The sequence below is a fragment of the Heterodontus francisci genome, chromosome 32 (genome assembly GCF_036365525.1).
Source record: "Heterodontus francisci isolate sHetFra1 chromosome 32, sHetFra1.hap1, whole genome shotgun sequence".
In the NCBI taxonomy this organism is placed as follows: Eukaryota; Metazoa; Chordata; class Chondrichthyes; order Heterodontiformes; family Heterodontidae; genus Heterodontus; species Heterodontus francisci.
The window spans coordinates 23,132,250-23,150,199 of record NC_090402.1 but is presented as its reverse complement, the minus strand read 5'-3'; the positions used below and the strand labels follow the sequence as shown (position 1 = coordinate 23,150,199).

Here is a 17,950-nt window from a genome sequence, read left to right as displayed (position 1 = left end):
TTGTGGGATTGCTTAGCTCTGTCTATGGCACGCTGCTTCCACTGTATGTAGTCCTGTGTTTAACTTCAGCAGGTTGGCACCTCATTTTAGGTATGCTTGGTGCTACTCCTGCAATACTCTCCTACATTCCTCACTGAACCAGGGCTAGTCCCTTAACTTGATGGTAATGGTAGAGTGAGGGATGTACTGGGCCATGAGGTTACAGATTGTGATTGAATACAATTCTGCTGCTGCTGATATAACTTGTCATCCTTGAGATGCTATGGTCTAAGCTGTTAGATCAGTTCGGAGTCTATCCTATTTAGCATAACAGCAATAGCATATAACACGATGACAGGTGCCCTCACTGTGAAGATGGGACTGCGTCACAAGAACTGTGCAGTGGTCACTCCTAATATTGTCATGGACAGATACATCTATGGCAGGTAGATTGGTGAGTGAGAGGTCAGGTAAATTTTTCCTTCTTGTTGGTTCTCTCACCACCTACCACAAGCCCAGTCTGGCAGATATGTCCTTTGGGACTCAGCCAGCTCAGTCAATAGTGGTGCTACCAAGTCACTCTTGGTGATGGGCACTGAAGTCCCCAAGCCAGAGTACATTCTGTGCCCTTGCTACTCTCAGTGCTTCTTTCAAGAGGCGTTCAACATGAAGGAGCACTGATGCATCAGCTAATGTAGGTCAGCAGGTAGTAAATTGGCAGGAGGTTTCCTTGCCCATGTTTGACCTTATTTCATGAGACTTCACGGGGTCTGGACTCATTGCTGAGGATGCCCAGGGCCACTCCCTCCCGACTGTATAACACTGTGCCGCCACTTCCGGTGGGACAGGACTTACCCAGGGATGGTGATGGAGGAGTCTGGGACATTGACTATGTCTGGCTATTGCCCAACTAGTCTGTGGGGCAGCTTTCCTAATTTTGGCACAAGTCTCCAGATGTTAATTAGGAGGACTTTGCAGGGTTGACTAGGCAGAGTGTGCCTTTGTTGCTTCCTATGCTTCGACGCTGGGTGGTCTAGCCGGATTTATTCTTGGTCAACTTTTCTGTAGCAGTTTGATGCAAATGAGTCGCTTGCTAAGCCATTTCAGAAGGCAGTTAAGGGTCAACCATATTGCTATGGGTCTGGAGTCACAGACAAGGATGGCAGATTTTCCCCCCCCCCCAACCCCCAAAGTACATTAGTGAACCAGATGGGTTTATGAATCAAATTCAAAATCAATGAAAACAATCAATCATTCATTGTAATACCTGATGAGGAGGTATCTGGTATGGTTGTATTGGTACCACTCAAAACACTTGAGGCCTGCTGACATGCATAGAATCCAGCCTCCGCACAAGTCACTGCCTTCAGAGCAAGGCAAGAAAAAGTAAACAAATGAAGAAAAAAAAAGTTGTATTGAATTCACCATCATTCTTGGAAGTTACTTGTAAGATAAACACATTCTGGTTACACTCTGTCTCAAAATACATAACATACAAAAGTACCAAAGAGTGGAGCAGACGGGTGGGGTGATTGGGGTGGCGATGGTGAAGCAAAAATAGCAAGAATGTTTATTTAAACAAATAGCCTAGATGCAAAGCAGTAAACACAAAGCGCAGAGTAAAAAGAATAAATTAACTTGCCCTAAGCATGTCAATTATTAAAAATATTAGTTTATGAGACAACAAAAAAAATTAACCAATTCTTCTGAACAGCAATGTAACCAACTATAAAGGTGAACTACTTCACTTCTTCCACTTGCCTGTATGCCCTTGGGATTAAAGCAGAACTAATAGAAAATGAATAAGAGCAACTAAGGAGAAAGTAAATATTTAATTGAGACAGCCAACATTAGTTTCCTTTTACATAGGAGTATTGCCAGCGACAAAGTATGTAAAATTGCTCGTTACGAACATGCAGTTGGGCAACATGCAAAACGAATAAATAGTGCAATCTTTTATCACCATGGGCATTATATTGCAACTGACATCTTTCCTTGTGTGCACTAAGGAAGTGGTCCGCAATACAAATGAGTTGGGCCAAGCACGTTAGCCTGCAGCAAACTTCAGTTTAAAATTTGAAGATACCTGCATTTTAAAAAAAACTGGAAAACTGACTTTGAAAGTACTTTGACTCTACGACTCTAAATTCAAACAAAATAGTTGAAATATAGTACTGAAACTCACAGCAATCCCCACCATTTCTCTATTGACTTACACCCTCAAACAGAGAAACCCTTTTCTACATTTACAGATTCACTCACATGGCCTCAAAGATTTTTTTTGGCTAGTGCTAATAAAAATCACAATCACAATGATGATTTGTAAATACCCAGATTCTACTCGCAGATACCATGCTGACAGCCAGAGAGAAGTTTGTAGAAAGTTATTTGTAGCCTAGATACTATTTGTAGTTGTACATCATCCCTGAAAATTAAAGGCACCACTTCAACGAGCTGAATGCATTCAATACTAATGCACTATTTCACTTGGGAACCCACATGAAGTGGCCTATACCAATTTATTAGAAAGCCATTATAGTATACAACATGTTGCTAGACATACTATATTAGCCTAGTATAAAGTCAGTGAAAAGCCAATACTAATAAGTAGATTTCACAGTTCAGTCAGGAAAAGCAGGTCACGCTGAAACGTGCACAACCGCATATGCATAAGAACATAAGTACAGGAAGCATCAACTTTTCTATAACTCTCCTGAGCCTGGTTGCGCTCCCACAGCCTTGAATTCAAGCTACTCTTTAAAAAGGAAGAGAACGAAAGCGCTAAAAGAAAAAGGATTGTATTTATAGAAGTGTCTTTCATGGCTTCAGGATGTCCCAAAGCACGCTACAGCTAATGAAGTACTTTTGAAGTATTGTCACTACAGTAAAAATACTTTATGCAGAATTTATAAACCTGAATGTTTCTTTAAGCAAGGATAATTTCAGTAGGTTTGCACTGTCTGCCCATTGCTTTTACAACACAGTGATTTCCTACATTCTAATAGGCTCTCAGTTTCCAACAAAAGCTTCACTGTATAGTTTACTGACAACGCAAGCAGCAAATCAAAACGAAAAAAGTTTCTACATCTTGTGGCGACTGCAAGTTGGTCACTGGCACCATTTTACGTAACAGAAGTGATTCCTGACAACGCAGTGGGCCGCTGACATCAGAGTGCGCCATTTTGTGCACATGCGCAGCTACATCTTGCCAAGACTAAGTGGCGCATGTGTGCTAAAGCATCATCGGGTATCCAGACCCCCACTCAGCTGGAGGAAGTGGTTGAATGGGAGACTGAGGCCGGAGCTCTTCCTCCCCCCACCCCCCTCCCCCTTGGCGACACGCTCCAGGCCTCGACGCTTCCTCCCCTCAGGCGCTCGCTCCAGACCTCGCTACTCCTGCCCCCTCACCCCTGGCCGATTGTTTCCTGCTTCGCGCCATCCCGCTCTCCTGTCTCTCACCACCCCCCCCCCCACTTCTAGCTCTAGGCCGCGCTGCTTTCCTCTTCTCAGCCACTCGCTCCTACGTCACTCCTTGTAGCTCGCCTTCCTTATTTGGGCGGTGCATGGAGACTGATCAAACGTGGCAGCGAGTGACCAAGAGGAGGGAAGTGGCGCAGCTGGAGGTGGGGGGGGGGGGGGGGAAAAAAAAAAAGAGAGGGGGCGGGGGTTGGGGAGTGACTGACCGACCAGAGAACGGGGTGGCGCGAATGGGGAGCAATCGGCCAGGGGAGTGGGGAGGAGCAGCGAGGTCTGGAGTGTACGGCTGAGGTGAGGTGGGAGAAGCAGCCAGCGGGGAAAAAGCAAGTAGCCGAAGTGGGAGAGCGGCCAGTAGGGCGGGAACTAGTTGCTGCGTTCGGGTGAAATCAGTCCTGGTCAGTCATATAAACGAATCACAATAATGAATTGACAGCACATTTTATACTCTGCCCGATTTTCGATTGGGGTGACAATTCACCATCTTCCAATACAAATTTAATCATTAAATGCCTTTTGTATTTACTGGATTACTGGAATATTAAATAGATCTGAGGATTACAGTTAGTATCCTATAACTTCTTCTTTGACCTCCTTGTCTCGAGAGACAATGGGTAAGCGCCTGGAGGTGGTCAGTGGTTTGTGGAGCAGCGCCTAGAATGGCTATAAAGGCCAATTCTAGAGTGACAGACTCTTCCACAGGTGCTGCAGATAAAATTGGTTGTCGGGGCTGTTACACAGTTGGCTCTCTCCTTGCGCTTGTCTTTTTTCCTGCCGACAGCTACGTCTCTTCGACTTGCCTCGCTTTAGCCCCACCTTTATGGTCGCCCGCCAGCTCTGGCGATCGCTGGCAACTGACTCCCACGACTTATGATCAATGTCACAGGACCTCATGTCGCGTTTGCAGAAGTCTTTAAAACGGAGCCATGGACAGCCGGCGGGTCTGGTACCAGTGACGAACTCTCTGTACAATGCATCCTTGGGATCCTGCCATCTTCCATGTGGCTCACATGGCCAAGCCATCTCAAGCGCCGCTGGCTTAGTAGGGTGTATATGCTGGGGATGTTGGCTTCCTAGAGGACTTCTGATTTGGAGATACGGTCCTGCCACCTGATGCCAAGGATTCGCCGGAGGCAACGAAGATGGAATGAATTGAGACGTCGCTCTTGGCTGACGTACATTGTCCAGGCCTCACTGCCGTAGAGCAAGGTACTGAGGACATAGGCTTGATACACTTGGACTTTTGCGCTCTGTGTCAGAGCGCCATTTTCCCACACTCTCTTGACCAGTCTGGACATAGAAGAAGCCTTTCCCATACGCTTGTTTAATTCTGCATCGAGAGACAGGTTACTGGTGATAGTTGAGCCTAGGTAGGTGAACTCTTGAACCACTTCGAGTGTGATCGCCGATATTGATAGATGGGGCATTTCTGACGTCCTGTCCCATGTTCGTTTTTTTGAGGCTGATGGTTAGGCCAAATTCATTGCAGGCAGCCACAAACCTGTCGCTGAGTCTCTGCAGACACTCTTCAGTACGAGATGTTAATGTAGCATCAGCAAAGAGGAGTTCCCTGATGAGGACTTTCCGTACTTTGGTCTTCGCTTTTAGACGGGCAAGGTTGAACAACCTGCCACCTGATCTTGAGTGGAGAAAAATTCCTTCTTCTGAGGACTTGAATGCATGTGAGAGCAGTAGGGAGAAGATCCCAAACAGTGTAGTTGCGAGAACACAGCCCTGTTTCACGCCACTCAGGATTGGAAAGGGGTCTGATGAGGCGCCGCTATGCTGAATTGGGCTTTTCATATTGTCATGGAATGAGATGATGATACTTCGTAGCTTTGGTGGGCATCCAATCTTTTCTAGTAGTCTGAAGAGACCACATCTGCTGACTAGGTCAAAGGCTTTGGTGAGATCAATGAAAGCAGCGTAGAGGGGCATCTGTTGTTCACGGCATTTTTCCTGTAGCTGGCGAAGGGAGAACAGCATGTCAATGGTGGATCTCTCTGCTCGAAAGCCACACTGTGCCTCAGGATAGACACGTTTCAGCCAGCTTCTGGAGCCTGTTTAAAGCGACATGAGCGAAGACCTTCTCCACTCTGCTGAGCAGGAGTCACCCTTGCTCTTATAGAGGGTGATGATATTGGCATCGCGCTTGTCCTGTGGTACTTCGCCCTCATCCCAGCACAAGCAAAGCAGTTCGTGCAGAGCTGAAAGTATAGCAGGCTTGGCACTCTTGATTTCAGGGGTAATGCAGTCCTTCCCAGGGGCTTTTCCGCTGGCTAGAGAATCAATGGCTTCACTGAGTTCCGATTTTGTTGGCTGTATGTCCAGCTCATCCATGACTGGCAGAGACAGGGTTGCATTGAGGGCGGTCTCAGTGACATTTTCCCTGGAGTACAGTTCTAGGTAGCATTACACCCAACAGTCCATTTGTTTGCGTTGGTCAGTGATTGTGTTCCCTGATTTAGATTTGAGGAGGGCAATCTTCTTGACGGTTGGCCCAAAAGCTCTCTTAATGCCATCAGACATCCCTCTGATATTTCCTGTGTCAGAGGCCAGCTGGATATAACTGCATAGGTGTTGCCAGTAGTCGTTTGCGCAGCGCCTGGCTGTTCTTTGTGCAGCGCTTCTGGCAGCTTTAAGTGCTACAGATGTTAACTCGCTGGGGGCTTTCTTGTAGTTCAGCAGTGCAATGCGCTTCGCGGCTATGACAGGTTCCAGCTCTTCAATGTGAGATTGAAACCAGTCTGCATTCCGCTTCACACAATTGCCATAGGTGGTCATTGCTGAGTCATAGATGGCGTCTCTGATGTGGGCCCACTTTGTCCCTGCATCCCCTGTGGGAGTGTTTTGGAGGGCTTTTTCAAGTGAATTTAGAAACTTGCTCAACAGCTGTGGATGAGAAATTCTGCTCGTGTTGATGCGCAGGCGGCCCTTCTGCTTGGAGTGATGCAGCTTCTTTGATTTGAGGCTAACCTTGCTGCACACTAGGGAGTGGTTGGTGTCGCAGTCCACACTGTGGAAGCTGCGTGTGATTTGAACACTATTTAAAGAGGCTCGCCTTGTAACAATGAGGTCCAGCTGGTGCCAACGACGTGATCTTGGGTGCCTCCAAGAAACCTGGTGACAGGGTTTAGTGTGAAAGAATGAGTTTGTTATGATAGGTACACAACTCAAGCAGTCTCTGTCCATTCTCATTCATCTTTCCAATGCCAAAGCACCCAAGGCAGGAAGGCCATGAGTCATGGTCAGCCCCAACCCTGACATTAAAGTCCCCCAGCAGGAATAGATGTTCGGTGTTGGGGATGCTACTAATGAAATCATGGAGTTCCTCATAGAACTGGTCTTTAACTTCAGGTGGAGAGTAGAGTGTTGGAGCATAGATGCTGAGTAGGTGGACTAGACCAGAGGCGGTGAACAGCTGGATGGACAGTATGCATTCCGAGCCATTTGAGGGTGGTATCCTATAACTACATAGCATATTATTGGGCTTCCATCCAACTTAAATGCAAGGTTAGCTTGCTGGAACAATCTAGCCATAAGCATTTCCTGTGATGAATTGAGCAGCGCCATCTTTAATCCTGGCAGCTACCTGAATGTCTCAGACACTGATGTTTCAGCTGACGAGCCTGCATTTGCACATGTGCAAGTACTGCACCACCTAGTGGTTGCGTTAACAAACAGCCTTTATGTAAACTACACAATTATCTCAGCAGTTCAGCAGGAATTCAGGGCAAAGGGAAAAAGGAAAAGTAATGATAAAACTGCACTGTGTTTTCTTAAAAGTTACAAACATACAAAAAAAAAAAGAGATAAAGACCAGATAATCCATCAAACCTCTCCCATCCTGGCATGATGAAACTTCTGCACATTATCCCTTCATCCCAACACATACCATGACAGCCACCCCACCCCCCCCCCGCCAACACAAGCGCAATCTCCTGGAGAGAAATCTCCTAGAGAAAGAACCTTATGCCAATTTCTTTCTTTGAATAATTCATTGTCAGAATTGGACATCACTGACATTATTACCCTATTCGATACAACTGAGTGGATTTCTAGGTCACTACAGAAGGCGGTTAAGAGTCAACCACATTGGTATGGAACTAGAATCACATAGGCCAGACTGGGTCTGGATGCCATGATTCCCTCCCTCAGGGAGGTTAACTGTGTACAAAAAAGAGTCAGCCATATTTTTCATGATACTAGTTTTATTTCCAGATTCAAAATTCATATCCTGCTCAAGCTATTTCAACATGATCCGAACTCATGTGTTCTGGGTTATTAGTCCAGGTATCTGCATTACTAGTTCAGGGACATAACTGGTACAGCAGTGATAATTCTGCCTACCATCTAGTGACTTCCTCAACCCCCAGAATGCAAGAGATCAAAACTAGACAATGTCCTCAATGTGGCCTGACAAAAGTTTTATTTAGAGGAACACTAGTATTTCTTGTTTTCTATTTAATGTTCTTGCAATACATCCTAACACCCCATTTACCTTGTGGCACTGGTCATGGACCTTCAATTACACATCTCCTTCCCATGCAATCGCAGGAGATGTAATACCTGCCCTTTTACCTCCTCTCTCCTCACTATTTAAGGCCCCAAACACTCCTTTCAGGTGAAGCAGCGATTTACTCGTATTTCTTTCAATTTAGTATACTGTATGCGCTGCTCACAATGCGGTCCCCTCTACATTGGGGAGACCAAACGCAGATTGGGTGACCGCTTTGCTAAACACCTCCGCTCAGTCCGAAAGCATGACCCCGAGCTTCCGGTTGCTTGCCATTTCAACAATCCTCCCTGTTCTCATGCCAACATATCTGTCTTTGGCCTGCTCCAGTGAACATCAACGCAAGCTCGAGGAGCAGCACCTGATCTTTCAATTAGGCACTCTACAGCCTTGCAGACTGAACATTGAGTTCAATAACTTCAGAGAGTGACTGGCCTTTTTTAAATATTTTATTTTTTAACCGTGCCTGCTTTTCATGCAGGCAGAGCTGCTTATTATTCCACTATTAACACTTTCTCTGGACTAATGCTTTGTCTTTCACGACTAGCATTAACATATGCTTTGCCTTTGTCCGAGGATTGCTGTGTTATTTAATATCCCTCTACCCGATCAAACACCTTCCCCTTTGTTCTCTTCCCCACTCCCCTCCCCTTCACTTGCTTAAAACCCAATTCCTTTCTAACCTTTGCCAGTTGTGATGAAGGGTCACTGACCTGAAACGTTAACTCGGCTTCTCTCTCCACAGATGCTGCCAGACCTGCTGAATATTTCCAGCACTTTTTGTTTTGTTTCAGATTTCCAGCATCCGCAGTATTTTGCTTTTATTCCTTCAATTACACCTTTGATGCACAGGTACTTCTCCCACTCAGCAGCATGCACTCTTGTACGGTGTACATGTGCTTGAAGCTGGTGTACGCATACAAGTAAAAAAAATACACACATTATATGTGCTCAGAAAAAACTGTGTTTCCAATGAGTTTACTTTCCAAAAGCATAAACTCCCAAAATGGCATTGCACATGAACCTCGACAGTCAATGTCAGCAGGCTATTTGAGTGCTAAAGACATCACACCCAAGTCCACACCCAATATCCCTCAAGCATTAGCAGCATGATTGCTGGATATGGAATAGGAGTGAGAGGACCATGGCTCATTTTTCCATCTATTACACAGGAGTGAAGAAGCTAATTGCAACTGTTCGTACAGAAATTAACTAACTCAGCACAAACTAGAAAATTGAACTTGGGATCTTCCTTATCTGCAGCAGAGCCACTGAGGGAGCTGCAAAAGAATCCTATCCATCCACCTCACCATTAGTTTACATCACATGCAATTGATTTTTCAGCAAAAGGATTGATATTGGAATACAAACCTCAAAACCAAGTTAAAAAACCAAACTGACTTTGACATCTATGAATTCTTCCAGTTTAGCTGTCCTGTTTTATTGTGATAAGCTGTATGGTCGTCTTGCCAATCATTCACAAAGCTTTTTCGGGATTCTGCCTCACGATCCTGATGAATTCTTGAGCAAGTATGCTGGATAATGATCCTCAATGTTATATACCTTAATTTGATCGCACAAAATGTTGATTATTCTTCGCTGAAACAACAGAGCATTGATGTGCAATTGAAAGTCCCTATACACATCAAAAGGCTTTTGATAAAGTGGATAGTAAAGCTCTTAGCAAAATCAAAACCCAGGGGATTAATGGTGCCGTGGAAGGATGACTAAGTGACAGAAAGCAGAATAGTGGTGAACGACTGTATATCGTACTGGAGGGAAGTATATAATGGTGAAACGCCCAGGGATTGTATTAAAACAGCTCTTTTTGATATATTAATCACCTGGACTTGGGTGTAGGAGGTATAATTTCAAAGTCCGTAAATTACACAAAACGTGGAAGTGTAGCAAATAGCGAAGAGGACAGGCAAGTTTAGTAGGTCATAGACTGATGAAACGAGCAGACACATGACAGATGGGATTTAATGCCATTAATTGTGAAGTGATGCATTTTGGAAGGTTGGAGAGAGGTAATATAAACTAAATCATACAATGTTAAAAAGGGTGCAGGAACATAGAGACCTGGAGTTCACATTCACAAATCTTCGACCGTTCAGAAAGGCTGCATAAAAAAAAGCATAAGGGATCCTAGGCTTCATTAATCGAGGCACAGAGTACCAAGGCAAGAAAGTTATGCTGGACCTTTATAAATCACTGGTTAGGCCTCAGCTTGAGTATAGCGTCAAATTCTGGGCACCATGCTTTAGAAAGGATGTCAAAGCCTTGGAGAGGGTGTGGAAGAGATTTACGAGAATGGCACCAGGAATGAGAGTCTTCAGTTATGTGGAGAGACTGGAAAAAGTGGATCATTCTCAGAGCAAAGAAGGTTAAGGGGAGATTTTAAAAAAGTGGTGTTTAAAATTAGGAAGGGTTTTGACTTGGAGGAACTATTACCACTGACAGGAAGGTCAGTAACCAGAGGACACAGATTTAAGATAACTGGCAAAATAACTAAGTGGGGAGAGATGATTTGGCACTACCTGAAGGTCATGAAAATGGAAGGTTAAGTTTCAAAAGTGATTTGGATATATACTTGAAAAAGAAAAAAAACTTGCAGAGCTATGGGGAAGTAGCTTCGCTCCTTCAAACAGCTAGCGCAACATGATGGGCTGAATGTCCGCTTCCGGTACTGCAAGATTCTATAGAAAAAAATCTTTTGACTGGTGTTATAGGACAAATATGATACAAGATAGTTCAGATGCAGATTGCTACATTTAATGAAAGCGGATGTGAATGAAATCTTGTCACAAGTGGGGTTCACTGCTGTTCATTTTAGGTTATGATTTGGTATCAAGCAATGTGATCAAAGGCAGACAAGGGAAACTAAGGTATAGATCAGTCACAGTCCCAACCCAACTGCTCTGTGGATGTACCTACATCACAGCGACTGCAGCAGTTCAAGGCAGCGGCTCAATCACCTTCTCAAGGGAGGCAGTGGTGTAGTGGTATTGTCACTGGACTAGTAACCCAGAGACCCAGGGCATTGCTCTGGGGTCATGGGTTCAAATTCCACCACTGCAGGTGGTGAAATCTGAATTCAATTAATAAATCTGGAATTAAAAGCTAGTCTAATGAAGACCATAAAACCATTGTCGATTATTGTAAAAACCCATCTGGTTCACTAATACCCTTTAGGGAAGGAAATCTGCTGTCATTACCCGATCTGGCCTACATGTGACTCCAGACCCACAGTAATGTGGTTGACTCTTAAAATGCCCTCTGAAATGGCCAAGCAAACCACTGCTACAAAGTCAATAAGGAATGAAACCGGACCACCTGGCATCGACCTAGGCACTAGAACGAACGTCAAACCCAGCCCTGTCGACCCTGCAAAGTCCTCCTTACGAACGTCTGGGGGCTTGTGCCAAAGTTGGAGAGCTGTCCCACAGACTAGTCAAGCAATAGCCTGACATCGTAACACACATGGCATCATACCTTACAGACAATGTCCCAGACAACGCCATCACCATCCCTGGGTATGTCCTGTCCCACGAGCAAGACAGACCCAGCAGAGATGGCAGCACAGTGGTATATAGTCAGGAGGGTGTTGCCCTGGGAGTCCTCAACATCGACTCCAGATCCCATGAAGTCTCATGGCATCAGGTCAAACATGGGCAGGGAAACCTCTTGCTGATTACCAACTACCACCCCCCTCAGCTGATGAATCAGTACTCCTCCATGTTCAACAGCGGTTGGAGGAAGCACTCAGGGTGGCATGGGCGCAGAATGTACTCTGGGTGGCTTGGTAGCACCACTACTGACTGAACCCTAAAAAACATGGCTGCTGACTGGATCTATGTCAGGTGGTGAAGGAGCCAACAGGAGGGAAAAATATACTTGACCTTGTTGTCACCAACATGCCTGCCGCAGATGACTGTATTGGTCGGAGTGACCACTGCACATCCTTGTTGAGACAAAGTCTTCACATTGAGGATACCTTCCATCTTGTTGTTTGGTACTACTACCGTGCTAAATGGGATAGATTTCGAATAGATCTAGCAATGCAAAACTGGGCACTCACGAAGGCGCTGTGGGCCATCAGCAGCAGCAGAATTGTACTCAACCACAATCTGTAACCCCATGGCCCAGCATATGCCACACTCTACCATTACCATGAAGCCGGGGAACCAACCCTGGTTCAATGAAGAGTGCAGGAAAGCATGCCGGAGCAGTATTAGGCATACCTCAAAATGAGGTGTCAACCTGGTAATGCCACAACACAGGACTACTTACGCGCCAAACAGCATAAGCAGCATTCGATAGACAGAGCTAAGCGATCCCATCACCAACAGATCAGATCAAAGCTCTGCAGCCCTGCCACATCCAGTCATGAATGGTGGACAATTAAACAACTAACTGGAGGAGGTGGCTCCACAAATATCCCATCCTCAATGATGGGGAAGCCCAGCACAGTGCAAAAGATAAGGCTGAAGCATTCGCAACAATCTTCAGCTAGAAGTGCTGAGTGGATAACCCATCTCGGCCTCCTCCTGAAGTCCCCAGCACCACAGCTGCCAGTCTTCAGCCAATTCTATTCACTCCGCTTGATATCAAGGAACGACTGAAGGCACTGGATACTGCAAAGGCTATGGTCCCTGACAACATTCTGGCAATATTACTGAAGACCTGTGCTCCATAACTTACCACACCCCTAGCCAAGCTGTTCCATTAGAGCTACAATACTGGCATCTACCCAGCAAAATGGAAAGCTCCCCAATTATGTCCTGTACACAAAAAATGGTTTACTAGAATGGTTCCAAAGTGATGGGCTACAGTTATGTGGATAGATTGGAAAAGCTGGGGCTGTTGTTCTTACAGCAGAGAAGGCCAAGAGGAGATTTGATAGAGGTGTTCAAAATCACGAGCAGTTTAGACAGAAATAAATAAATTGTTTCCAATGGCTGAAGTGTCAATAAACAGAGAGCATAGATTTAAGGCGACTAGCAAAAGAACCAGAAGACGCGAGAAAAACCTTTGTTTTTAAAAAAAGCGCCCGTTAGGATTAAGATAGCAGATTAAGATATGGTGCTGGAAATAGATTCAATAGTAACTTCCAAAGGGAAGTGGATAAATACTTGGAGATAAAAAGTAGTAGGGATATGGAGAGAAAGCAGAGGAGTGGGACAAACTGGATTGCTCTTTGAAAAAGTCAGAGCAAACTCAATGGGTTGAATGGCTTCCTTCTGTGCTATTCTATAATAGTACTAGCCACGAGCTACATGTAGCTAATTGAAAATCCAGAAGTGACTAATTGCATTTCTGATTGATAAATAAAAACTGGAATAGACAACATCATTTGACCTCAATATTCATTCACACAGCATGGCAGATGTACTTCAACCATTGTGCATTTGTTGGAAAAACAGAAGGACAAAAAGCAGAGCATGAGTGTTTTTTCTGATTGATGAGTGTCTTATCGCCTTATTTACTGAATGGAGTTTACTGAAGTAAAAATACCCAAGTACAAATACAGGATGTTTTCCACTTGAGTTCATACATGTGGTTAAATGGTGTTGCTGTAACCACAACAATGGATAATTGGCAACTTCTACTGAACAATACTGGGTTAGAATGCCAGGAAATATTCTTAACAGTCACTTGGAACATACCACCAAAATATCCCATGGGTGTCAATCATCTACACTTCTTCACTCTAAAGAGGACATGTCCAGTTATAGAGGGCAAGGAGCTAGTTAAATGTGATTATGAGGAGTTATAGACAAACACAGACTGTTGGTGGGAATTCCTAGATTTTTTTCTCCGAAATTAGCTTCAGTATTGTCAGGCAACCCCCCCAACCTGCCAAAACTGAGGCACACATTATTTTGCCACATTAACATTAAAACTTAAAATTGAAAGACCCTGACTGGAAGGACATTTGCATAGTACTAGCAGTGTTGGAACAAAAGGGACCCAGTTGTTGCTTCCCCAACACACAGAAGTGGTCAGACTGGTTTTAGTCACATGACGACCTGGCTGTTGAGATTTGAACTTCCAACAAAGGAATCAAACTCAGAAAGCTCCTGGTTTGAGAAGACCTCTCCTCTCCTGCCTGCTCATCTCACAGGGAACTGAAACCATTAAAGACACGTAAACTCAGAAAAAAATCTCCTACGTGAACAAGGTTTAAGAAGAATACTGGGCCCCAAAGAAACGCAAGACCATATCTTCAATCAAGGACTACAGCAAGCTTGAGAAACAGCAAGATATTGCCTCAAATTGTTGTACTTATCTTTTCTTCTGCTCTTTTCTGTCCCTATTTGTATGTGTGTATTGCGTGTGCATGCTAGCGTGGGTGCGTCGCATATCCGTAGGCGTTAACCGTATTAGAGTTTAAGTTGAAGGTTTAATAAATTTCATCTTTCTGCTTTAAACCAAAGAAAGCCTGTTTGTGCTCAGTTCTTTGCCTTATAATTGGAAACTGAATAAGAATTCACAAAAAGGGGAGCTCAAAACACTGTTTAAAATTAAACCCTGTTACAATAAGACCAGGTAAAGACGGCAAAAGACCCCTAGACACATTTCTCACCTGGTCATAGCAGTATCTTTTTTATTTACCTCTTCCAGGAGATTGAACAAGGGAGTTGATTTTCTGTGGCTACACTGTCGAGATGGGGAAGACTTGATCAAGCCAGCTTTTCAAATTTACTCATAATAAAATCAGTATTTTTTTGACCATATTACACTTCTGTAAAACATCTTGGGATGTTTTACCACATTAAATACAAACTGTAGTTTTTTTTTTAAACTGATTTGTGAAACATATTTTCAAAATACCATAGATTGCAGTGTATAAGTTGACCTGGCGGATAAGATGTCCCCAAAAATCATGTTTTCACATGTACTTGACATATAAGTTGACCTCCCCCTTTTCAGCCACATGCTATATACACATTAGTAGTCAGCCGCAATTTTTTGCCCCACAAATACATGTTTTACTTACCTTATAACTAGGCGCAAAGGATCAAGCTGGTGATACGGGCTGTGTTACAAAGATGCATGGAGTTTAAGGCACGTCCACACAGAGCAGACCCCGCCTGGTGAATGACGAAGAGAAGTGGGTCCTCCAGCAAAACAAATAAAGTATGAAGCCGGTTTCAAACTAAAAGTCGCAATGTTTGCTAACTCGTCAAATAACTGTGCTGCAGCAAGGAAATTTCAGTGTTAGCGAAAAACTGGTGCAAGAACGGACAAAGAAAGAATCTGTTCTGAAGACAACGCCAGAGACCAAATGCACCATGAGAACAGGGAACAAACACAGAGCTGATCTTGAGAACCATTAATCGGAACGGAGTGTTGCCTGACAGAGTGATCGCCGATGTTATCAGTGTGTCCGACCATTTGCCTGCTTGCCTGTATGGGTCCGTGCACACGTGCATCAGCGTCACCACATAATGACATCAAAGTGCTGCTTCAGCCCTCAGTAGCCTCGATCACTGCCTCCACCAAAGGTACCCCTGCTCCCTCCCACCGTTCTCTCCGGCACCCACCAGCTCCCCTACCTCCCTGTCGTGGCTTTTCCAGGCAGCAAGGCCGGGAGCAAGTCGTTGGATGGAGCGGCAAGCAGTTGGGAGAGGCGAGAAGGCAAGTGCGGGAGGCAGCAGGGAAGAGAAACAGCGATCACAGGAGGAAGCAGGAAACTGAATGCGGCGATTCAGGCAGCGATTGCAGAAGGGAACAGGGAAGAGAAGCAGCGATCACGAGGGGGATTGGGGTACTGTTGAGGGGAGGGGCAGTGTGGAGGCAGCAATCGCGGCCATTGAAGTGTGAGGTGGTCTGGGTTCAATTTGTTTTGTGTCAAATTGAGCAGTGCCATTTTTATTACTGGCAGCTGGCTGAGACGCTGCAGTGACGTTTCTGATGATGAGGCAGCATTTGCACATGTGGCAGTACTGCACCACCTAGCAGATGCGTTGTCAGCAAACGCAGCCTTATCAGAACGGGCCCTCGGAAATTGTCAAAATGATTACTGGCACCAAAAATGCAATGCGTATATATGCACTTAAGTGGACCAAATCAAACCGAGTTCAGCAAAAATTTCAGAGCAACAGCTGGTTGGTGTACTTGCTTTACGGAACGAAAATGCCTAGAATTGCAGCAGAAGACCAAGATTGCTCAGAGACTACCAAAAGACCTTGATGCCAAAATTACCGGTTTCCAGCAACTCCTCATCAGACAGCGGCAAAAATGCTTTGACTGCAGTTAAAGGTATTGCTGTAGAATTAATTTATTCAATAAACTGAGCCACATCGATTTTTTTTCACATTTCAAAATGGCGACCACCCACACCAGCGGATCACATTTTATACTCGGCATAGAAGTCAATGCCCATTTTTGGAATGATATTTGGAGGCTTCAAAGGTTGACTTATTAGACGTGATTTATAGTATTGAGAATCATAGAATGGTAACAGCACATAAAGGAGGCGATTTAGCCTGTCATGTTCATGCCAGCTCTCTGCAACAGTAACTCTGCTCATCCCATGCCCCTGCTCTTTCCCCAGAGGTTTGCAAATTCTCCTTGCCAATCCCCTTTTGAAACCCACAATTGAATCTGCCTCCACCACCTCAGGCAGCACATTCCAGATGCTAACCACTCGCAGCATAAAAAAGTTTCTTCTCCGTTGCCTGTGATTCTTTTGCCAATCACCTTAAATCTGTGCCCTCTCGTTTGTGACCAACGGGGAAAGTTTCACCCCATCTATTCAGTACAAACTCATGATTTTGAACACCTCTATCAAATTTCCTCTCAACCTTCTCTTCTCTAAATTCTGAAATAGTGCCTGTATAACCATCCAGGTCATTAATATAGATTAAGAAAAGCAGTGGCCCAAGTACCAACCCCTGGAGAACACCACTGTACAACTTCCTCCAGTCCAAGAAACAACCGTTCAACACTCACTCCTCTCACTCAGACAACTTAGCATTCATTCTGCCATTGTCCCTTTTATTCCGTGGGCTTCAGCTTTGCTGGCAAGCCTATTATGTGATACTTTCTCAAATGCCTTTTGGAAGTCCATGTACACCATATCAACCTTCTCTGCTAACTCATCAAAAAAACTCACCAGTTTTGAACAAGTAATCCAGTTTTGTAATCCCTCTATCAATATTTAGCCCATTCAGTGTCTCACATACCTCCTCCTTCACTTAAACCATTTGACCAATATGCTTTTTTTAAAAAAAAAAAGAAAAGCAGTAATGGTTGAATACTTTAAAGAATCCACAACTCAGCTTATGAAAGCTTTCCAGCCCCGTTGCAGCCAACAAAATAATACAGCCTCTCTTTTGGGTTCAATAAGCATAGAAATCGATCCATTTCGAATCAATTAAAACAAAAGTTAGTAGCGCGAATGTGGATCAGAATTTACACTCTGATTAAACAGTCTCGAAATGACATGACAGAATCGCAGCTGAGCAAAACACCTGCGAACGACCCGAAAACCCGTGTACCATTTCACCCTTACCAAATGATCCAGCCTTCCGCGATCATTGGGCAGCGAAGAAAGTTAACCATATCGTTGATGAAACGAACCAGATTATAATTTAATTTTATTTGTACATATCCCACTTTGGACGGACAAGTTATACTAATCATATATGAGTGGTCCCTCCTACAGGGGCGGGGTGTGTGGGGGGAGGGGGGCAGCACTTATGTTGTTTTTATTCTGGTGGCATTACAGCATTGACCTAATGAGCGGCCCAAAATAGTCGTACGGGAAACGTGGGCTCCCTTATTATATTTATATCAAAAGGCAAAGTACGCAAGTACCGTAGAACTTGATATACAAGACCAAAGGCCCCAAAATGCAAAGGTACAGCCTAAATTTGTAGTCCTGACAGTTCCCGTTGCGCCGCTATAAATTTACACGCCGACCAAAGACTTTAATAAATTTAACAGGACAAGAAGAAAGAATCAAATTAA

At 44.4% G+C, this 17,950-nt stretch overlaps 1 protein-coding gene across 1 annotated transcript in view; it reads right to left on the bottom strand.

Moving 5' to 3' along the window:
- ppp6c (protein phosphatase 6, catalytic subunit) overlaps positions 1–17,950 on the bottom strand; it is a 29,375-nt gene that overhangs the window by 11,195 nt on the left and 230 nt on the right. The window lies entirely within an intron of this gene.